This window comes from Vicugna pacos, chromosome 16, assembly GCF_048564905.1.
Source record: "Vicugna pacos chromosome 16, VicPac4, whole genome shotgun sequence".
NCBI lineage: Eukaryota > Metazoa > Chordata > Mammalia > Artiodactyla > Camelidae > Vicugna > Vicugna pacos.
Window position 1 is genome coordinate 30,200,027 of NC_133002.1, and position 25,495 is coordinate 30,225,521.

Below are 25,495 nucleotides of genomic sequence, written 5' to 3' on the forward strand. Positions count from 1 at the left end.
GAAACAACACTACATACATACATAAGGTTTTACAGTGAAAACTGCATGAAATTCAAACCAGCACTAGGAGACATACTGAGAAATCCAAGTAAGTGTTTATACTGCAAACTTTTCTCATTATGCTAGATGAACGAGTGCCTCTACACATGATAAAATCTGAGGGTTGAATGTGTGTGAAAGCCATCAATCACCTAGCTTGTTGGGAACACAAAGTTTGTTTTGATTGGGGAAATACACTACATACATATATATGGAGAGGTACTAGCTTCAACTCGTTATTACAGTGAAAAATGCAAGAACTTCAAATAGGAACTAGGAAACATACTCAGAAATTAGAGTAAGTGTTTCTACTGCTACCCATTCCATTTATGTTAGATGAATGAACGCCTCTCCAAATGCTCAATTCTTAGAGTTCAATGTGTGTGAAAGCCATCAATCACTTAGCTTATTGGGAACACAACGTTTCTTTTCAGTGGGGAACTACACTACATAAATATATATTGGGAGGTACAAGCTTCAACTCGGTTTTACCATGAAAACTGCATGAACTTCAAACCGGAACTAGGACACATACTAAGAATTCAGAGTAAGTGTTTCTACTTTTATCCATTCCCTTTATTCTACATGAATGAGTGCCTCTCCACATACTCAATTCTGAGAGTTGAATGTGTGTGAAAGATGTGAATCACCTATCTTGTTGGGAAAACACAGTTTCTTTTCAGTGCAGAATTACACTACATAAATATACATGGGGAGATACCAGCTTCAACTCGGTTTTACATTGAAAACTGCATGAACTTCAAAACAGCCCTGGAAATCATACTGAGAAATCAGATTAACTGTTTCCAGGACTACCCATTCCCTTTATGCTAGATGAACAAATGACTCTACACCTACTCAACACTGAAAGTTGAATGTGTATGAAAGCAATGACCTAGCCTGTTGGGAACACCATTTTTGTTGAGTGAGGAACTACACAAAATACATATATATGGATATGTTCTAGCTCCAAATCGGTTTTACAGTGAAAACTGCATGAACTTCAAACCGGCATTAGGAAACATATGGAGAAATGAGAGTTATTTTTTCTACTGCAACCCATTCCCCATATGATAGCTGAACGTACATCTCTCCACATGCTCAATTCTGAGAGTTAAGTGTGTGTGAAAGCCATAAATATACTAGCTTGCTGGGAACACACAGATTTTTTTGAGAGGGAAACTACACTACATACTTATATATGGGGAGGCAATACTCCAACTCGGTTTTTCAGTGAAAAGTGCATGAACTTCTAACAGGCGTTTGGAAAATACCGAGAAACCAGAGATAATATTTCTACTGCAAACCATTCCATTTATGCTAGATGAATGAACGTCTCTACACATGCTCAATTCTGAGAGTTAAGTGTGTGTTAAAGGCGCAAATCTTTTAGCTTGTTGGGAACATACAGTACTTTTGAGAGTGAAAATACACTACCTACATATTTATGGGGAGTTAATAGCTCCAATATGGATTTACACTTAAAACTGCATGAATTTCGAACCAGCACTATGTAACTTATTGTGAGATAACAGTTAGTGTTTCTATTGCAAACCATTCTCTTTATGTCAGATGAACAAACGTCTCTCCACATGCCCAATTCTGAGAGTTATGTGTGTGTGAAGGTCGTCAATGTTCTAGCGTTGGGAACCCACAGTTTCTTTTGAGAGTGAAAATACACTACATACATATATATGTGGAGGCAGAAGCTACACTTTGGTTTTACAGTGGGAATATCATGAATTTCAAACAGCCACAGGGAAATATAGTGAGAAAGCAGAGATTGTGTTTATACAGCAACCCATTCCCTTTATGTTAAATTAATTAAAGTCTCTCCACATGCTAAATTCTGAAAGTTAATTGTGTGTGAAACAAGTCAATTTGCTAGCTTGTTGGGAAAACACAATTTCTTGTGAGTGAAAGTACACTACATATAGATTTACGGGGAGGCACCTGCTCCAAATAGGTTTTTCAGTGAAAACTACATGAACTTCAACAGGCACTAGGGAAAATATGGAAAAAGCAGAGGTAGTGCTTCTACTGCAATGAGTTCCGTTTATGCTACATGAATGAACTTCTCTCTACATGCTCAATTCTGAGAGTTAAGTGTGTGTGAAACCCGCATATCTTCTAGCTTATTGGAAACACACAGTCCTTTTCAGAGTGAAACAACACTACCTACATATATATGGGGAGTTAATAGCTCCAACTCGGTTTTACAATTAAAACTGCTTGAATTTCAACCGGCACTAGGTAACTTACTGAGAGACAGCAGTTAGTCATTCTACTGCAACCCATTCCCTTTTTGCTAGGTGAACGAAAGCCTCTCCACATGCTCAATTCTGAGAGTTATGTGTGTGTGAATGCCGTCAATGTTCTAGCTTGTTGGGAACACACAGATTTTTTGAGAGTGAGACTACACTACATATATATATATGGGGAGGAACTAGCTCCAAGTTGGTTTTACAGTGAAAACTGCATGAACTTCAAACCGGCACAAGGAAACTTACTGAGAAACCAGAATTAGTGTCTATACTGCAACCCAATCCCTTTCTGCTGGATGAATGAATGTCTTTCCAGATGCTCAATTCTGACAGTTAAGAGTGTGTGAAAGCCCTCAATCTCATAGCTTCTTGGGAACACATAGTTAGTATTGCGACTGAAATTACACTAAATACATAATATGGGGAGGCATTAACTCCAACAAGATTTTACAGTGAAAACTGCATGAACTTCAAACTGGAACTAGGAAACATATTGAGAGACCAGAGTTATTGTTTCGACTGCAACCCATTCCATTTATTTTAGATGAATGAACATCTCTCCTCAAGCTCAATTCTGATAGTTAACTGTGTGTGAAACCTGCCAATCTCCTAGCTTGTTGGGAAAACTCAGTTTCTTCTGAGCCTGAAATTACACTACATAAATAATATGGGGAAGCGCAAACTCCAAATCAATTTTAAAGTGAAAACAGCAGGAACATCAACCTGGCACTAGGAAACATACTGAGAGAAAGAGTTAGTGTTTCTACTGCAATCCATTTCCTTTATGTGAGATGAATGAACATCTGTCCACATACTCAAATCTCAGAGTTAAGTGTGTGGGAAAGATGTCAATATTCTAACTTGCTGGGAATACACAGTTTATTTTACGAGTGAAACTACACTGCATGCATCTATATGGGGAGGCAATTGCTCCATCTCGGTTTTTCAGTGAAAACTGCATGAACTTCAAACTGGCACTAGGAGACATAATGAGAAACCAGATTTAGTGTCTCTACTGAAACCTGTTCCTTTATGGCAGATGAACAAACATATCTCCACATGCTCAATTCTGAGAGTTAAGTGTGTGTGAAAGCTCTAAATATCATAGCTTGTAAAGAAACTCACAGTTTCTTTTGAGAGTGAAAATAGACTACATACACATACAATTGGAGGCAGAATCTACTACTCAGTTTTACAGTGGAATCTGCATGAATTTCAATCCAGCACTAGTAAACATACTGAGAAACCAGAGTAAGTGTTTTTACTGCAACCCATTCCCTTTAAGCTAGATGAATGAATGTCTCCCCACATGCTCAATGCTGAGAGTTTAGTGTATGTGAAAGCCATCAATTTGCTAGCTTGTTGGGAAAACACAGTTTCTTGTTAGCTGATCTACACTAAATTCATACATATGTGGAGGAAGTAGCTACAACTCGGTTTTATGGTAAAAACTGAATGAACTTCAAACCGGCACTAGGAAACATACTGAGAAAGCAGAGGTATTGTTTTACTGCAAACCATTCCGTTTAGGCTTGATGAACGATTGTCTCTCCACATGCTCAAATCTGAGATTTAAGTGTGTGTGAAAGCCTTCAATCTGCCTGCTTCTTGGGAACACACAGTTCCTTTTGAGGGTGAAAGTACACTACGTACATATATATGGTGGAGTTCTAGCGCCACCAAGGTTTTACACTGAAAACAGCATGTACTACAAACTGGCACTAAGAAACATGCTGAAAGACAAGAGGTTGTGTTTCCACTGCCACCCATTCCCTTTATGCTAGATGAACGATCGTCTCTCCACATGCACCATTCTGAGGGTTAAGAGTGTGTGAAAGCCGTCAATCTCTTATCTTGCTGGGTACACATTGTTACTAAGAGACTGAAGCTACACAACATACATAATATGGGGAGTCACTAGCTCAAACTCGGTTTTACAATGAAGAATGCATGAAATTCAAATTGGCAAAAGGAAACATACTGGGAGACCAGAGTTAGTGTTTCTACTGCAACCCATTCCCTTTATGTCAGATGTACGAAAGTCTCTCCACATGCTCAAATGTGAGAGTTAAGTGATTGTGAAAGCTGTAAATCTCCAAGCTTGTTGGGAACCCAAAATTCCTTTTGAGAGCAAAACTACACTACATACATATATGGGGGGGGGCAAAAGCTCCAACTCGGTATTTCAGTGAATACTTCATGAACTTCAAACTGGCACTAGGAAAACTGCCGAGAAACCAGAGGTATTGTTTCTACTGCAACCAATTCCCTTTATGATAAATGAACAAACGTCTCTCCACATGCTTAATTCTGAGAGTTAAGTGTGTGTGAAAGCCGTAAATCTGCAAGCTTGTTAGGAGAACACATTTTATTTTGAGGGTGAATCTACTCTACATACATATGTATTCGGGGGCAGCATCTCAAACTCACGTTTACAGTGAAAACTGCATGAAGTTCAAACCGGCACTAGGAAACATACTTAGAAACCAAATTTAGTGTTTCTACTGCAACCCATTGCCTTTTTGCTAGATGTACGAACATCTCTCCACATGCTCAAATCTGAGAGTTAAGTGTGTATGAAAGCCGTCAATCTGCCTGCTTCTTGGGAAGACACAGTTCCTTTTCAGGGTGAAATTACACTACATACATATATATGGTGGAGTTCTAGCACCAACTCGGTTTTATACTGAAAACAGCATGTACTACAAGCCGGCACTGGGGAACAAGCTGAGAGATCACAGTTAGTGTTTCTACTGCCACCCATTCCCTTTATGCTAGATCAAAGAATGACTTTCCACATGCTCAATTCTGAGAGTTAAGTGTGTGTAAAAGCCGTCAATCTCCTAACTTGCTGGGAACACACTGTTACTAAGAGACTGAAACTACACAACATTCATAATATGGGGAGGCACTTGTTCAAATTTGGTTTTACAGTGAAAACTGCATGAACTTCAAATCGGCAATAGGAAACAAACTGAGAGATCAGAGATATTGCTTCTATTGCAACGCATTCCCTTTATGCTTGATGAACGAATGTCTCTCCAGATGCTCAATTTTGAGATTTAAGTGTGTGTGAAAGCCGTCGATCTACTAGCATGTTGGGAAAAAACACTTTATTTTGAGTGTGAATCTAAACTACATATGTACATATGGGGTGGCACTAGCTCAAACTCAGTTTTATAGTGAAATCTGCATGAACTGGAAACCGGCATTAGGAAACATACTGAGAAATAAGAGTTATTGTTCTACAGCAACCCATTCCATTCCCTTTATGTTGATGAACTAATGTTTCCCCAGAAGCTCAATTCTGAGAGCTAACTGTGTGTGAAAGTCATCAATCTGCCAGCTTGTTGGAAACAAACACACTGTTCTGAGAGTGAAACTACACTACATACATATATATGAGGAGGCACTAGCTCCAACTCGGTCTTATAGTGAAAACTGCATGAATTTCAACCCGGCACTAGGAAACATACTAAGAAAGCAGAGTTATTGTTTCAACTGCAACTCATTTCACTTATTTTAGATGAATGGACCTCTCTACTCAAGCTCAATTCTGATAGTTAAATGTGTGTGAAAGCTGCCAATCTCTAGCTTGTTGAGAACTCCCAGTTTCTTCTGAGTCAGAAACTGCACTACATAAATAATATGGGGAAGCGTGAACTCCAAATCGATTTTAAAGTGAAAACAGCATGAGCTTCAGACAGGCACTAGGAAACAAACTGAGAGAGAGAGCTAGTGTTTCTACTGCAACCCATTTTCTTTATGCAAGATGAACAAAAGTCTCTCCACATGCTCAATTCTGAGAGTTAAGTGTGTGGGAAAGCTGTCAATATCCTAGCTTGTAAGAATCATACAGTTTCTTTTGAGAGTGAAAATACTCTACATACATATATATTTAGAGGCAGAAGCTACTACTCGGTTTTACAGTGGAATCTGCATGAAATTCAAACTGGCATTAGGAAACATACTGAGATAACAGAGTAAGTGTTTCTACTGCAACCCATTCCCTTTAAGCTAGATGAATGAATGTCTCTCCACATACTCAATTCTGAGAGTTTAGTGTATGTGAAAGCCATCAATTTGCTAGCTTGTTGAGAAAACACAGTTTTTTTGTTAGTTGAACTACACTAAATTCATATATATGTGTAGGAAGTAGATCCAACTCTGTTTTATGGTAAAAACTGAATGAACTTCAAACGGGCACTAGGAAACAAACTGAGAAAGCATAGGTACTGTTTTTCTGAAACCCATTCTGTTTAGGCTAGATGAACGAAAGTCTCTCCACATGCACACATCTGAGATTTAGGTGTGTGTGAAAGCCGTCATTCTGCCTGCTTCTTGGGAACACACAGTTCCTTTTGAGGGTGAAACTACACTACATACATATATATGGTGGAGTTCTAGCTCCAACAAGGTTTTACACTGAAAACAGCATGTACTACAAACTTTCACTAGGAAACATGCTGAGACACCAGAGGTTGTGTTTCTACTGCCACCCATTCCCCTTATGCTAGATGAACGAACGTCTCTCCACATGCACCATTCTGAGGGTTAAGAGTGTGTGAAAGCTGTAAATCTCTTATCTTGCTGGGAACACACAGTTACTAAGAGTCTGAAACTTCACTACATACATAATATGGGGAGTCACTAGCTCATACTCAATTTTACAGTGAAAACTGCATGAACATCAAATCGGCGATAGGAAACAAACAGAGTTCAGAGTTTTTGTTTCTATTGCAACACATTCCCTTTATGCTAGATGAACGAAAGTCTCTTCAAATTCTCATATCTGAGAGTTAAGTGTTTGTGAAAGCCATAAATCTCCAAGCTTGATGGGAACACAAAATTTCTTTTGAGAGTAAAACTACAGTACAAACATTTATATGGGGAGGCAAAGCTCCAACTCAATATTTCAGTGAATACTGCATGAATTTCAAACTGGCACTAGGAAAACTACTGTGAAACCAGAGGTAGTGTTTCTAATGCAACAAATTCCCTTTATGCTAAATGAACGAACGTCTCTCCACATGCTCAATTCTGAGAGTTAATTGTTTGTGAAAGCCGCAAATCTCCAAGCTTGTTTGGAACACAAAATTTCTTTTGAGAGTGAAACTACCATTCATACATTTATACAGGGAAGCAATAGCTCCAACTCAGTATTTCAGTGAATACTGCATGAACTTCAAACTGCCACTAGGAAAACTGCTGTGAAACCAGAGGTAGTGTTTCTAATGTAACCAATTCCTTTTATGGTGAATGAATGAACGTCTCTCCACATGCTTAATTCTGAGAGTTAAGTGTGTGAAAGCCGTAAATCTGCATGCTTGTTTGGAGAACACATTATATTTTGAGGGCGAATCTACACTACATACATATATATTGGAAGGCAGCAGCTCCAACTCAGTTTTACAGTGAAAATTGCATGAAATTCAAACTGGCCCTAGGAAACATACTGAGAAAACAAATTTAGTGTTTCTACTGCAACCCATTCCATTTTTGCCAGATGAACAAACGTCTCTCCACACGCTCAATTCTGAGAGTTAAGTGTGTGTGAAAGCCATCAATCTCAGAGCCTGTTGGGAATACACAGTTTCTTTTGAGAGTGAAAGTACACTACATACATATATATGGGAAGGCACTAGCTACAACTCGGTTTACATTGAAAACTGCATGAACTGCAAAACGACAATATGAAACATAATGAGAAACCAGAGTTATTGTTTAAACTTCAAACCTTTCCCTTTATACTAGATGAATGAATATCTCCCCAGATGCTCAATTCTCAGAGTTAAGTGTGTGTGAAAGCAGTCAATCTACTAGCTTGTTGGGAACAAACACTTTATTTTGAGATTTAAACTACACTACATACGTATACATGGGGAGGCACTAAATCACACTCAGTTTTAAAGTGAAAATGCATGAACTGGAAACCAGCACTTGGAAACATACTGAGAAATCAGAGTTATTGTTTCTACTGCAACCCATTCCATTTATGCTAGATTAACGAACATCTCTCCACAAGCTCAATTATGAGAGTTAAGAGTGTGTGAAAGTTGTCAAACTCTTAGCTTGTTGGGAACACTCAGTTTCTTCTGAGACTGAAATTGCACTACATAAATAATATGGGGAGACGTTAACTCCAAATCGATTTTAAAGTGAAAACTGCATGAACTTTCAACTGGCACTAGGAAACATACTGAGAGAGAGAGAGTTAGTGTTTGTACTGCAACCCATTTCCTTTATGCTAAATGAATGAACGTCTCTCCACATGCTCAAATTTCAGAGTTAAGTGTTTGGGAAAGCCATCAATCTGCTAACTTGTTGGGATCACACAGTTAATTTTGAGAGTGAAACTACACTACACACATATATATGGGGAAGCAATAGCTCCATCTCTGTTTTTCAGTGAAAACTGCATGAATTTCAAAATGGCACTAGAAAAAGTACCGAGAAATTAGAGTTAGTGTTTCTACAGCCACCCATTCCTTTATGCTTGATGAATGAAAGTCTCTCCACATGCAAAATTCTGAGAGTTAAATGTATGTGAAAGCCTTCATTCTTCTAGCTTGTTGGGAACAAATATTTACTATTGAATGTGAAACTACGTACAAACATATATATGGAGAGTAATTAGCTACAACTTTTTTCATAGTGAAAGATGGATGAAGTTCAAACCGGCACTAAGAAACATATTGAGAAATGAGAGTTATTGTTTCTAATGCAACCCATTTCCCATATGCTAGATGAACGTATGTCTCTCCGCATGCTAAGTTCTGAGAGTTAAGTGTGTGTGAAAGCTGTAACTCTCCAAGCTTGTTGGGAACACACAGATTCTTTTGACAGTGAAACTACACTACATACGTATATATGGGGAGGAAATAGCTCCAACTAGGTTTTTCAGTGAAAACTGCATGAACTTCAAACAGGCACTAAGAAAAATACCGAGGAACCAGAGATAGTGTTTCTACTGCAACCCATTCTATTTATGCTAGAGGAACGAATGTCTGTCCACATGCTCAATTCTGAGAGTTACGCATGTATGAAAGCCATCAATCCGCTAGCTTGTTGGGAGCACACAGTTTATTTGGGCATGAAACTTCAATACATACATATATATTGGGAGGCACTAGCTCCAACTCAGTTTCACAGTGAAAACTGCATGAAATTCAAACCATCACTAGGAAACATACTGTGAATCCAGAGTTAGAGTTTCTACTGAAACCCATTCCACTTATGCCAGATAAACGAACGTCTCTCTACATGCTCAATTCTGAGAGTTAACTGTGTGTGAAAGCCAAGAATCTTCTAGCTTGTTGGAAACACACAGACCTTTTGAGAGTGAAACTACACTACCTACATATATATGGGGATTTATAGCTCCAAAGCGGTTTTACAGTTAAAACTGCATGAATTTCAAACTGGCAATAGGGAACTTACTGAGAGACAAAAGTTCGTGTTTCTACTGCAAACCATTCCCTTTATGCCAGATGAATGAAAGTCTTTCCATATGCTCAATTTTGAGAGTTATGTGTGTGTGATTGTCGTCAAGGTTATAGCTTGTTGGGATCACACAGCTTCTTTTGAGAGTGAAAACACACTACGTACATATATATGTGGAGGCAGAAGATATACCTCGGTTTTAGAGTGGAAACAGCATGAATTTTAAATGGTTACTGGGAAACATACTGATAAACCAGAGATTGTGTTTATACTGCAACCCATTTACTTTATGTTAAATGAACGAAAGTCTCTCCACATGCTAAATTCTGAGAGTTAAGTGTGTGTGAAACAAGTCAATTTGCTAGCCTGTTTGGAAAACACAGTTTCTTGTGAGTGAAACTACACTACATTTATATATATGGGGAGGCACTAGATCCAACTAGGTTTTACAGTGAAAACTACATGAACTTCAAACCGGCAGTAGGAAGCATACTGAAAAAGCAGAGGTAGTGTTTCTACTGCAAAGTATTCCATTTATACTACATGAACAAATGTCTCTCCACATGCTCAATTCTGAGAGTTAAGTGTGTGTGAAAGCCCTCAATTTCCTAGCTTCTTGGGAACACACAGTTAGTGTTGAGACTGAAATTACACTAAATACATAATATGGGGAGGCACAAACTCCAACACGATTTTACAGTGAAAACTGCATGAACTTCAAACTGGCACTAGGAAACTTATTGAGATTCCAGTTTTAATGTTTCTACTGCAACTGATTACATTTTTGCCAGATGAACGAACATCTCTCCACATACTTAATTCTTGGAGTTAAGTGTGTGTGAAAGCCATTAATTTCCTGGATTGTTGGGAACACACAGTTTCTTTAGAGTGTGAACTACAGTACATACATATATATGGGGACGGACTTGATCCAACTCAGTTTTACTGTGAATACTGCATGAAAATCAAACTGGCACTAGGAAACATACTGAGAAACCAGAGTGAGTGTTTCTACTGCAACCCATTCTATTATGCCAGATGAATGAACGTCTCTTCACATGCTGAATTCTGAGAGATAAGTGTTTGTGAAATCCATCAATCTCTGAGCTTGTTGGGAAAACACAGTTTGTTTTGAGAATGAAACTACACTACATACATATACATTGGGAGGAACAAGCTCTAACTCAATTTTACAGAGAAAACTGCATGAACTTCAAACTGACACTAGGAATCATACCGAGAAACCAGAGTTAGTGTTTGTACAGAAACCCATCCTCTTTAAGGTAGATGAGCAAGGGTGTCTCACCAGCTCAATTCTGAGATTTAAGTACGTGTGAAATCCGACAATCTGCTAGCTTGTTGCGAACACACAGTTTGTTTTGAGAGTGAAAATAGACTACAAACATGTATATGGGGGAGTCCTATTTCCAAATCTGTTTTACACTGACAACTGCATGAACTAAAAAACAGCACTAGGAAACATACTGAGAGACCAGAGTTCCTGTTTCTACTGCCACCCATTCCCTTTATGCTAGATGAACCAAAATCTCTCCACATGATGAATTCTGAGGGTTAAGTGTGTGTTAAAATTGTCAGTCTCCGAGCTTGTTGGGAACACACAGTTTGTTCTGAGACTGAAATTACAATACAAACATAATGAGGGGGGCAAGCTCCCACCCGGTTTTAAAGTGAAAACTCCATGAACTTCACACAGGAACTAGTAAACCTAATGAGAGACCAGAAATATTGCTCCTAATGCATCCCATTCCATTTATGCTAGATGAACGAATGTCTCACTACATGCTCAATTCTGAGAGTTAAGTGTGTGTGAAAGCTGTCAATCTCTTAGCTTTTTGGGAACACACCATTACTATTGGGAATGAAACAACACTGCATACATAATATGGAAGGGACAAGCTCCAAATCGGGTTTACAGTGAAAACTGCATGAACTTCAAAGCGGCACTAGGAAACATACTGAGAAAGCAGAGTTATTGTTTCGACTGCAACCCATTCCATTTATTTTCGATAAATGAACATCTGTCCTCAAGTTTAATTCTGATAGTTAACTGTGTGTGTGTGAAACCTGCCAATCTCCTAGCTTGTTGGGAACACTCAGTTTCTTCTGAGGGTGAAACTACACTACATAAATAATATGGGGAAGCGCAAACTCCAAATTGATTTTAAAGTGAAAACTGCATGAATTTCAAACCGGCACTAGGAAACATACTGAGAGAGAGTTAGTGTTTCTACTGCAAACCATTTCCTTTATGCAAGATGAACGAAAGTCTCTCCACATGCTCAAATCTCAGAGTTAAGTGTGTAGGAAAGCTGTCAATCTGCTAGCTTATTGGGAATGCACAGTTTATTCTGAGAGTGAAACTACACTACATACTTATATATGGGGAGGCAATAGCTCCATCTCGTTTTTTCAGTGAAAACTGCATGAACTTCTAACTGGCACTAGGAAACATACTGAGAAACCAGAGTTTGTGTTTCTACAGATACCTGTTCCACTATGGCAGATGAACACACATCTCTCCACATGCTCAATTCTGAGAGTTTAGTGTGTGTGAAAGCTGTCAATATCCTAGCTTGTAAAAAACACACAGTTTCTTTTGAGAGTGAAAATACACTACATACATATATATTTGGATGCAGAATCTACTACTTGGTTTTACAGTAGAATATGCACGAAATTCAAACCGGCATTAGGAAACATACTGAGAAACCAGAGTAAGTGTTTCTACTGCAACCCATTCCCTTTAAGCTAGATGCACGAAACTCTCTCCACATGCTCAATTCTGAGAGTTTAGTGTATGTTAAAGCCATTAATTTGCTAGCTTGTTGGGAAAACACAGTTTCTTGTTAGTTGATCTACACTAAATTCATATATATGTGGAGGAAGTAGCTACAACTTGGTTTTACAGTAAAAACTGAATAAACTTCAAACCTCCACTAGGAAACTTACTGGGAAAACAGAGGTGTTGTTTTACTGCAACCCATTCCATTTAGGCTAGATGAATGAAAGTCTCTTGACATGTTCAAACCTGAGACTTAAGTGTGTGTGAATGCCGTTAATCTGCCTGCTTCTTGGGAACACACATTTCCTTATGAGGGTGAAACTACACTACATACATATATATGGTGGATTTCTACCTCCAAATGGGTTTTACATTGAAACAGCATGTACTACAAACGAGCACTAGGAAACATGCTGAGAGATCAATGGTTGTGTTTCTACTGCCACCCATTCCCTTTATGCTAGATGAACGGACGTCTCTCCACATGCACAATTCTGAGAGTTAAGAGTGTGTGAAAGCCATCAATCTCTTATCTTGCTGCGAACACACTGTTACTAAGAGACTGAATCTACACTACGTACATAATATGGGCAGTTACTAGCTCAAACTCGGTTTTACAGTGAAAATTTCATGAAATTCTAACTAGCACTAAGAAACATACCGACAAATCAGAGTAACTGATTACAGTCCTTAATATTCCCTTTTGCTAGATGAATGAATGTCTCTACACCTACTCAAATCTCAGAGTTCAATGTGTGTGAAAGATGTCAATCACCTAGCTTGATGGGAACACAAAGTTTGTTTTGAGTGGGGAATTACACTACATATATTTATATGGGAAAGTACTAGATTCAACATGGTTTACAGTGAAAAATGCATGACTTTCAAATCGGCACAGGGATACAAATTGAGAAATCATAGTAAGTGTTTCCAGTTCTATTCATACCCTTCATGCTAGATGAGCGAATGCTTCCCCAGGTGCTCAATTCTGAGAGTTGCATGTGTGTGACAACAATCAATCAGCTTGCTTGTTGGGAATACACAGTTTGATTTGCATGGGGAACTACACTAAATAAAAACATTTTTGAAAATTAACTCCAACATGGCTTTACAGTGAAAAATGCATGAACTTCAAACTGGCTTTAGGAAACATACTGAGAAATCAGAGTTAGTTTTTCTATTGCTACCCTTTCCCTTTATGATAGATTAATGAACGCCTCTCTGCATGCTCAATTCTGAGAACTGAATGTGTGTGAAAGCCAACAATCAATAGCTTGATGGGAACACAAGGATTCTTTTCAGTGGGGAAATGCACTACATACATATATATGGGGAGGTACTAGCTCCAAATAGGTTTTACACTAAAAACTGCATGAACTTCAAACTGGCACAAGCAAACATACTGAGAATTCAGAGCAAGTGTATCAACTGCTATCAATTATGTTTATGCTAGATGAACGACCACATCTCTATATGCTCAATTATGAGTGTTGAATGTGTGTGAAAGCCGTCAGTATCCTAGCTTGAAGAAACACAATGTTTCTTTTCAGTTGGGTGCTGCACTTCATAGATATATATGGAGAGGTACTAGCTACAACCCAGTTTTACAGTGAAAACTGCATAAACTTCAAACTGACACTAGGAAACATATTGAGAAATCAGGGTTAGTGTTTGTACTGCTAACCTTTCCATTTAAGCTAGATGAAGGAACACTTCTTTACCTACTCAATGAAGAGAGTTCAATGTGTGTGAAAGCCATCAATCACCTGACTTGTTGGGAACACACTGTTTGTTTTGAGTGGTTAACTGCACTACATATATATATATATATATGTTGGGATGTACTATCTCCACCTCTATTTTACAGTGAAAACTGCATGACAGTCAAACTGGCACTAAGAAACATACTGAGAAATCAGAGTAATTGTTTACAGTGCTACCCATTCACTTTATGCTGGATGAATGAATGCATCTATTCCTGCTCAATTCTGAGAGTTGAGTGTGTGAGAAATCATCAAAAGTCAAGCTTGTTGGCAACACACACTTTGTTTCCACTGGTGAACTACACTACATACATATATATGGGGTGGTAATAGCTCCAACTCTGTTTTACACTGAAAAATTTATGAAATTCAAACAGGCACTAGGAAACATACTGAGAAATCACTGTAAGTGTTTTTTTAAACTTTTTTATTGATTTATAATCATTTTAAAATGTTGTGTCAAATTCCAGTGTTCAGCACAATTTTTCAGTCATTCATGGACATATACACACTCATTGCCACAATTTTTTTCTCTGGGCACAGTAAGTGTTTCTAATACTACCCATTCCCTCTATGCTAGGTGAATGAACACTCTACACCTGCTCAATTCTGACAGTTCAATGTGTGTTAAAGCTGTTAATCACTTAGCTTATTAGGAACAACAGATTATTTTCAGTGGGGAAATACACTACTTACATATATATGGGGATGCACAAGCTGCAACTTGGTTTTACAGTGAAAACTGCATGAATTTCAAATCAGCACTGGGAAACATACTGGGAAACCAGAGTAAGTGTTTCTATTGTTACCCATTCCTTTTATACTAGATGAACGAATGCCTCTACACCTGCTTAACTCTGAGAAGTTCCTGTGTGTGAAAACCATCAATCACCTAGCTTGTTGGGAAAACACACTTTGTTTTGATAGGGTACTACACTTCATAGATATATAAGGGTAGATACTAGCTCCAACTCGGTTTTACCATGGAATTGCATGAACTTCAAACTGGCACTAGTAAACATACAGATAAATGAGAGCAATTGTTTACAGTGCTAACCATTCCCTTTATGCTAGATGAACGAATGCCTCTACACCTGCTCAATTCTGAGAGTTCAATGTGTGTAAAATTCATCAAACACCTATCTTGTTGGGAACACACAGTTTGTTTCCAGTGGGGAACTACACTACATAAATATATATGGGGAGGTACTAGCTCCAACTCGATTTTGCAGTGAAAAATTCATGAAATTCTAACTGGCACTATGAAACATACTGACAATCCAGAATAAGTGTTTACACTGCTACCCATTCCTTTATGCTAGATGAATGAATACCTCTACACCTACTCAATTCTGAGTTCATTGTTTGTGAAAGCTGTCAATCACATAGCTTGCTGGGAACACACAGTTTATTTTGAGTGGGAAAAAACACTAAATATATGTATATATGGATTTACTAGCTCCAACTCGGTTTTACAGTGAAAACTGCATGAGGTTCAAACTGGCACTAGAATACATACAGAAAAATCAGTGTAAGTGATTCAGGGCTAACCATCCTCTTTAAGCTAGATAAACAAATGCCTCTACACCTGCTCAATTGTGAGAGATCAATATGTCTAAAAGTCGTCAGTCACTTCGCTTGTTGGGAATACAAAGTTTGTTTTGAGTAAGGAACTACGCTACATACATATATATGGGGAGTTACTAGATTCAACTCGATTTTACTGTGAAAACTGCATGAACTTCAACCTGCACTTGGAAAAATACTGAGAAATCAGAGTAAGTGTTTATACTGATAACCAATCCCTTTATGCTAGATGAATGAACGCCTTTTCACATGCTCAATTCTGAGAGTTGAAAGTGTGTGAAAGCTGTAACATAGCTTGTTGGAAAAACAGAGTTTATTTTGAGTAGGAAACTATACTTCATACATATATATATGGGGAGGTACAGGCTACAACTCGATTTTACAGTGAAAAGTGGATGAAATTCAAACCGAAACTAGGAAACATACTGACAAATCAGAGTAAGTGTTTCTACTGCTACCCATCCCATTTTTGCCTAATGAACGAGCGCCTCTACACCTTCTCAATTCTGAGAGTTGAATGTGTGAAAGCCATCCATCACCAAGCTTTTTGAAACGCAAAGTTTGTTTTGAGTGGGGAAATACGCTACATACATATATATAGGGAGGTAACAGCTCCAACTCGGGTTTACTGTAAAAACTGCATGAATTTCAAACCAGGACTAGGAAACAAACTGAGAAATCAGAGTAAGTGTTTCTACTTCTACCCATTCCCTTTATGCTAGATGAATGAATGCCTCTACACTTGCTCTATTCTGAGAGTTCATTGTGTGTGAAAGCCATCCATTACATAGCCTGTAGGGAATACACAGATTGTTTTGAGTGGGGAACTACACTACATAAATATATATGGGTTTGTGCTATCTGGAACTCTGTTTACTGTGATAATTGCATGAATTTCATACTGGCACTATGAAACATACTGAGAAATCAGAGTAAGTGTTTCTTTGTTACCCATTCCCTTTATGCTAGATGAATGAACACTTCTACACCTGCTCAATACTGAAAGTTTAATGTATGTCAAAACCATCAATCACCTAGCTTGTTGGGAACATACACTTTGTTTTGAATGGGGAACTACACTACATACATATATATTTGTGTAGATACTAGCTCCAACTCGGTTTTACAGTGAAAATTGCATGAACTTCAAACAGGCACTAGGAAACATACTGAGAAAACAGAGTAAGTGTTTCTACTGCTAACCATTTTCTTTATGCTAGATGAATGAACGCTTCTCCACATGATCATGTCTGAGATTTGAATCTGTGTGAACGCCATCAACCACCTACATTTTGGGAACAGACAGTTACTTTTGAGTTGGGAACTATAATACATACAAATAAATGGGGATGTACTAACTCCAACTCTGTTTTATAGTGAAAACTGCATGAACTTCAATCTGGCAGTAAGAAACATACTGAGATTTCAGAGTAAGTGTTTCTACTGCTACCCATTCCCTTTATGCTACATGAGAAAACGCCTGTCCACATGCTAAATTGTGAGAGTTGAATGTGTGTGAAATGCATTAATCAATGAGCTTGTTAGGAAAATGTAGTTTTTTTGAGTGGGAACAACACTACATACATATATATGGGAAGACACTTGCTGCAAATTGGTTTTACAATGAAAACTGCATGAACGTCCAATTGGCACTAGGAAACTAACTGAGAAGTCAGAGTAAGTGTTTCTATTGCTTCCCATTCAACTTATGCTAGATGAACGAACGCCTCTAGACCTGCTCAATGTTGTGAGTTGAATGTGCAGAAAACCATTCATCACCTAACTTGTTGGGAACACACAGTTTGTATTTAGTGGGGAAATACACAACATAAATATATATTGAGGGATACTAGCTCATAATCGGTTTTACAGAGAAAATTTCATGAATTTCTAACCAGTAATAGGATTCATACTGAGAAATCACACTAAGTGTTTCTACTGCTAACAATTCCCTTTATACAAGAAGAATGAATGCCTGTCAACATGCTCACATCTGAGAGTTCAACGTGTGTGAAAGCTGTCAAACACCTAGCTTGTTGGGAAAACAGAGATTTTTCCAGTGGGGAACTACACTACATACATATATATGGGGAGGTACATGCTCCAAACTGGTTTTACGGTGAAAAATGTATGAACTTCTAACTGGCACTAGGAAACGTACTGAGAAATCAGAGTAAGTGATTATACTGATAACCATTCCCTATATGCTAGAAAAACGAATGCCTATACACCTCCTTAGTTCTGAGAGTTGTATGTGTGTGAAAGCTATCCATCACCTAGCTTTTTGGGAACACACAGTTTGTTTTGATTGGGGAACTACACTACATACATATAATATATGGGCATGTACTAGTTCCATCTCAGTTTTACAATGAAAACTGCATGAACTTCAAACCGGCACTAGGAAACACACTGAGAAATCAGAGAAACTTTTACACTGCTACCCATTCCCTTAATGCTAGATGAATGAACGCCTCTACACCTGCTTATTCTGAGAGTTCAATGTGTTTGAAATCCGTCAAACATCAAGCTTGTTGGGAACACATAGTTTGTTTCCATTGGGGAACTACACTACATACATATATATGTGAGGTATTAGCTTCAATATGGTTTTACATTGAAAACTGCATGAACTTCAAACCGGCACTAGGAAACGTTTTGAGAAATCAGAGTAAGTGTTTCTACTGCTACCCATTCCATTTATGATAGATGAATGAACAATTCTCCACGTGCTAAATTCTGAGGCTTGAATTTGTGTGAAATCCCATAATCACCTAGCTTGTTGGGAACACAAATTTCTTTTCAGTGGGGAAATGCACTATTTACATATACATGGGGATGTACTAGCTCCAACTCGGTTTTACAGTGAAAACTGCATGTACTTCAAATGGCACTAGGAAACATACTGACACACCAGAATAATTGTTTCTACTGCTAACCATTCCTTTTATGCTAGATGAATGAACGTCTCTACACCTACTGAATTCTCAGAGTTCAATGTGTGTGAAAGCGGTCAATCACCTAGCTTGGTGGGAACACAGATTTTGTTTTGATTGGGGAATAACACTTCATATATATATATATATATATATATGGGGAAGTACTAGCTTCAACACAGTCTTATAGTGAAAAATACACAGGCTTCAAACCAGCACAAGGAAACATATTGAGAAACCATAGTAAGCATTTCCAATTCTACCCATTCCCTTTATAATAGATGAATGAACGCCTCAACAGGTGCTCAATATTGAGAGTCGAATGTGTGTGACAGCATTCTATCAACTTGCTTTTTGGTAACACACAGTTTGTTTTGAGTGGGGAACTAAGCTACAAAAATATATATTGGTAGGAAGTAGCTCCAACATGGTTTTACAGTGAAAACTGCATGAACTTCAAACTGGTATTAGGAAACATACTGAGAATTCACAGTTAATTATTCTACTGCTACCCTTTCCCTATATGCTAGATGAACTAATGCCTCTCCGCATGCTCAATTCTGAGAATTGAATGTGTGTAAAAGCCAACAATCATATAGATTCTTGGGAACACAAAGATTCTTTTCAGTGGGGAACAGCACTACATACATATATACGGGGATGTACTAGCTCCAAACGGTTTTACTGTGAAAAGTACGTGAACTTCAGACTGGCACTAGGAAACATACTGAGAAATCAGAGTAAGTGTTTCAACTGCTAGCCATTCCCTTTATGCTAGATGAAAGAACACATATTCATGTGCTCAATTTTGATTGTTGATGTGTGTGAAAGTCGTCAATATCCTAGCTTGAGGGAACACAATGTTTCTTTTCAGTTGGTGGCTGCACTACATACATTTATTGGGAGGTACTAGTCCCAACTCGTTTTTACTGTGAAAACAGCATGAAATTCAAACTGGCACTATGAAACAATCTTAGAAATAGGAGTAACTCTTTCCATTGCTACCCATTCCCTTTATGCTAGTTGAATGAACACCTCTACACCTGCTCAATTCTGAGAGTTCAATATGTGTGAGAGCCATCAATCACCTATCTTGTTGGGAACACACAGTTTGTTTTGAGTAGGGAACTACACTACATACATATATATGGGGAGGTACAAGCTCCAAGTCCATTTTACAGTGAAAACTTCATGAACATTAAAACTGCACTAGGAAACATACTGAGAAATCAGATTAAGTGTTTTTTCTGCTACCCATTCCCCTTATGCTAGATGAACGAATGCCTCTCCAAATGCTCAATTATTACAGTTGAATGTGTGTTAAAGCTATCACCTAGCTTGTTCAGAATACACAGTTAGTTTTGAGTGGGGAAGAACAGTACACGTATATATATATATTTATGGGGTGGTTCTAGCTTCAACTCCGTTTTACAGGGAAAATTTCATGAAATTCTAACTGGCTGTAGGAAAGATATAGAGAAATCACAGTAAGTGTTTCCAGTGCTACACATTTCCTTTATGCTTGATGAATGAATACCTCTCCACATGCTCAATTCTGGTAGTTGAATGTATGTGAAAGCCTCCAATCACTTAGCTTGTGGGAACACAAAGATTCTTTTCAGTGTGGAGCTGCACTACTTACATAGATATGGGTTCTACTAGCTCCAACTTGGTTTTATTTTGAAAACTGCATGATATTTAAACAGGCACAAGGAAGCATACCAAGAAATCAGACTAAGTCATTCTACTGCTAACCATTCTCTTTATAATTGATGAAAGAACGCCTCTCCATATGCTCATTTCTGAGAGTTGAATGTGTGTGAAAGTCATCAATCACATACCTTGTTGGGAACACACAGTTTTGTGTGGGGTACTACAGTACATACATACATATTGGGAGGTACTAGCTCCAACTCGATTTTACAGTGAAAACTGCATGAACTTCAAACCAGTACTAGGAAACATACTGAGAAACTAGAGAAAGTGTTTCTACTGCAACCCATTCCCTTTATGCTAGATGAACGAATGTCTCTCCACATGCTAAATTCTGAGACTTGAATTTGTGTGAAATCCCTTAATCACCTAGCTTGTTGGGAACACAAAGTTTCTTTTCAGTGGGAAAATGCACTATTTACATATACATGGGGATGTACTAGCTCCAACTCGGTTTCACAGTGAAAACTGCATGAACTTCAAAATAGCACTAGCAAACATACTGAGTAATCAGAGTAAGTGTTTACAGTGCTACCCATTCCCTTTATGCTAGATGAAGGACTACCTATCCATATGCTCAATTAAGAGAGTTGAATGTGTGTCAAAGCTGTCAATTACCTAGCTTGTTGGGAACACACTCTTTTAAGTGGGGTATTACCCTACATACATATATATTGGTAGGTACTAGCTCCATTTCGGTTTTACAGTGAAAACTGCATGAACTTCAAACAGGCACTAAGAAAAATACCGAGGAACCAGAGATAGTGTTTCTACTGCAACCCATTCTATTTATGCTAGATGAACGAATGTCTGTCCACATGCTCAATTCTGAGAGTTACGCATGTATGAAAGCCATCAATCCGCTAGCTTGTTGGGAGCACACAGTTTATTTGGGCATGAAACTTCAATACATACATATATATTGGGAGGCACTAGCTCCAACTCAGTTTCACAGTGAAAACTGCATGAAATTCAAACCATCACTAGGAAACATACTGTGAATCCAGAGTTAGAGTTTCTACTGAAACCCATTCCACTTATGCCAGATAAACGAACGTCTCTCTACATGCTCAATTCTGAGAGTTAACTGTGTGTGAAAGCCAAGAATCTTCTAGCTTGTTGGAAACACACAGACCTTTTGAGAGTGAAACTACACTACCTACATATATATGGGGATTTATAGCTCCAAAGCGGTTTTACAGTTAAAACTGCATGAATTTCAAACTGGCAATAGGGAACTTACTGAGAGACAAAAGTTCGTGTTTCTACTGCAAACCATTCCCTTTATGCCAGATGAATGAAAGTCTTTCCATATGCTCAATTTTGAGAGTTATGTGTGTGTGATTGTCGTCAAGGTTATAGCTTGTTGGGATCACACAGCTTCTTCTGAGAGTGAAAACACACTACGTACATATATATGTGGAGGCAGAAGATATACCTCGGTTTTAGAGTGGAAACAGCATGAATTTTAAATGGTTACTGGGAAACATACTGATAAACCAGAGATTGTGTTTATACTGCAACCCATTTACTTTATGTTAAATGAACGAAAGTCTCTCCACATGCTAAATTCTGAGAGTTAAGTGTGTGTGAAACAAGTCAATTTGCTAGCCTGTTTGGAAAACACAGTTTCTTGTGAGTGAAACTACACTACATTTATATATATGGGGAGGCACTAGATCCAACTAGGTTTTACAGTGAAAACTACATGAACTTCAAACCAGCAGTAGGAAGCAAACTGAAAAAGCAGAGGTAGTGTTTCTACTGCAAAGTATTCCATTTATACTACATGAACAAATGTCTCTCCACATGCTCAATTCTGAGAGTTAAGTGTGTGTGAAAGCTGTCAATCTCTTAGCTTTTTGGGAACACACCATTACTATTGGGAATGAAACAACACTGCATACATAATATGGAAGGGACAAGCTCCAAATCGGGTTTACAGTGAAAACTGCATGAACTTCAAAGCGGCACTAGGAAACATACTGAGAAAACAGAGTTATTGTTTCGACTGCAACCCATTCCATTTATTTTCGATAAATGAACATCTGTCCTCAAGTTTAATTCTGATAGTTAACTGTGTGTGTGTGAAACCTGCCAATCTCCTAGCTTGTTGGGAACACTCAGTTTCTTCTGAGGGTGAAACTACACTACATAAATAATATGGGGAAGCGCAAACTCCAAATTGATTTTAAAGTGAAAACTGCATGAATTTCAAACCGGCACTAGGAAACATACTGAGAGAGAGTTAGTGTTTCTACTGCAAACCATTTCCTTTATGCAAGATGAACGAAAGTCTCTCCACATGCTCAAATCTCAGAGTTAAGTGTGTAGGAAAGCTGTCAATCTGCTAGCTTATTGGGAATGCACAGTTTATTCTGAGAGTGAAACTACACTACATACTTATATATGGGGAGGCAATAGCTCCATCTCGTTTTTTCAGTGAAAACTGCATGAACTTCTAACTGGCACTAGGAAACATACTGAGAAACCAGAGTTTGTGTTTCTACAGATACCTGTTCCACTATGGCAGATGAACACACATCTCTCCACATGCTCAATTCTGAGAGTTTAGTGTGTGTGAAAGCTGTCAATATCCTAGCTTGTAAAAAACACACAGTTTCTTTTGAGAGTGAAAATACACTACATACATATATATTTGGATGCAGAATCTACTACTTGGTTTTACAGTAGAATATGCATGAAATTCAAACCGGCATTAGGAAACATACTGAGAAACCAGAGTAAGTGTTTCTACTGCAACCCATTCCCTTTAAGCTAGATGCACGAAACTCTCTCCACATGCTCAATTCTGAGAGTTTAGTGTATGTTAAAGCCATTAATTTGCTAGCTTGTTGGGAAAACACAGTTTCTTGTTAGTTGATCTACACTAAATTCATATATATGTGGAGGAAGTAGCTACAACTTGGTTTTACAGTAAAAACTGAATAAACTTCAAACCTCCACTAGGAAACTTACTGGGAAAACAGAGGTGTTGTTTTACTGCAACCCATTCCATTTAGGCTAGATGAATGAAAGTCTCTTGACATGTTCAAACCTGAGACTTAAGTGTGTGTGAATGCCGTTAATCTGCCTGCTTCTTGGGAACACACATTTCCTTATGAGGGTGAAACTACACTACATACATATATATGGTGGATTTCTACCTCCAAATGGGTTTTACATTGAAACAGCATGTACTACAAACGAGCACTAGGAAACATGCTGAGAGATCAATGGTTGTGTTTCTACTGCCACCCATTCCCTTTATGCTAGATGAACGGACGTCTCTCCACATGCACAATTCTGAGAGTTAAGAGTGTGTGAAAGCCATCAATCTCTTATCTTGCTGCGAACACACTGTTACTAAGAGACTGAATCTACACTACGTACATAATATGGGCAGTTACTAGCTCAAACTCGGTTTTACAGTGAAAATTTCATGAAATTCTAACTAGCACTATGAAACATACCGACAAATCAGAGTAACTGATTACAGTCCTTAATATTCCCTTTTGCTAGATGAATGAATGTCTCTACACCTACTCAAATCTCAGAGTTCAATGTGTGTGAAAGATGTCAATCACCTAGCTTGATGGGAACACAAAGTTTGTTTTGAGTGGGGAATTACACTACATATATTTATATGGGAAAGTACTAGATTCAACATGGTTTACAGTGAAAAATGCATGACTTTCAAATCGGCACAGGGATACAAATTGAGAAATCATAGTAAGTGTTTCCAGTTCTATTCATACCCTTTATGCTAGATGAGCGAATGCTTCCCCAGGTGCTCAATTCTGAGAGTTGCATGTGTGTGACAACAATCAATCAGCTTGCTTGTTGGGAATACACAGTTTGATTTGCGTGGGGAACTACACTAAATAAAAACATTTTTGAAAATTAACTCCAACATGGCTTTACAGTGAAAAATGCATGAACTTCAAACTGGCTTTAGGAAACATACTGAGAAATCAGAGTTAGTTTTTCTATTGCTACCCTTTCCCTTTATGATAGATTAATGAACGCCTCTCTGCATGCTCAATTCTGAGAACTGAATGTGTGTGAAAGCCAACAATCAATAGCTTGATGGGAACACAAGGATTCTTTTCAGTGGGGAAATGCACTACATACATATATATGGGGAGGTACTAGCTCCAAATAGGTTTTACACTAAAAACTGCATGAACTTCAAACTGGCACAAGCAAACATACTGAGAATTCAGAGCAAGTGTATCAACTGCTATCAATTATGTTTATGCTAGATGAACGACCACATCTCTATATGCTCAATTATGAGTGTTGAATGTGTGTGAAAGCCGTCAGTATCCTAGCTTGAAGAAACACAATGTTTCTTTTCAGTTGGGTGCTGCACTTCATAGATATATATGGAGAGGTACTAGCTACAACCCAGTTTTACAGTGAAAACTGCATAAACTTCAAACTGACACTAGGAAACATATTGAGAAATCAGGGTTAGTGTTTGTACTGCTAACCTTTCCATTTAAGCTAGATGAAGGAACACTTCTTTACCTACTCAATGAAGAGAGTTCAATGTGTGTGAAAGCCATCAATCACCTGACTTGTTGGGAACACACTGTTTGTTTTGAGTGGTTAACTGCACTACATATATATATATATATATGTTGGGATGTACTATCTCCACCTCTATTTTACAGTGAAAACTGCATGACAGTCAAACTGGCACTAAGAAACATACTGAGAAATCAGAGTAATTGTTTACAGTGCTACCCATTCACTTTATGCTGGATGAATGAATGCATCTATTCCTGCTCAATTCTGAGAGTTGAGTGTGTGAGAAATCATCAAAAGTCAAGCTTGTTGGCAACACACACTTTGTTTCCACTGGTGAACTACACTACATACATATATATGGGGTGGTAATAGCTCCAACTCTGTTTTACACTGAAAAATTTATGAAATTCA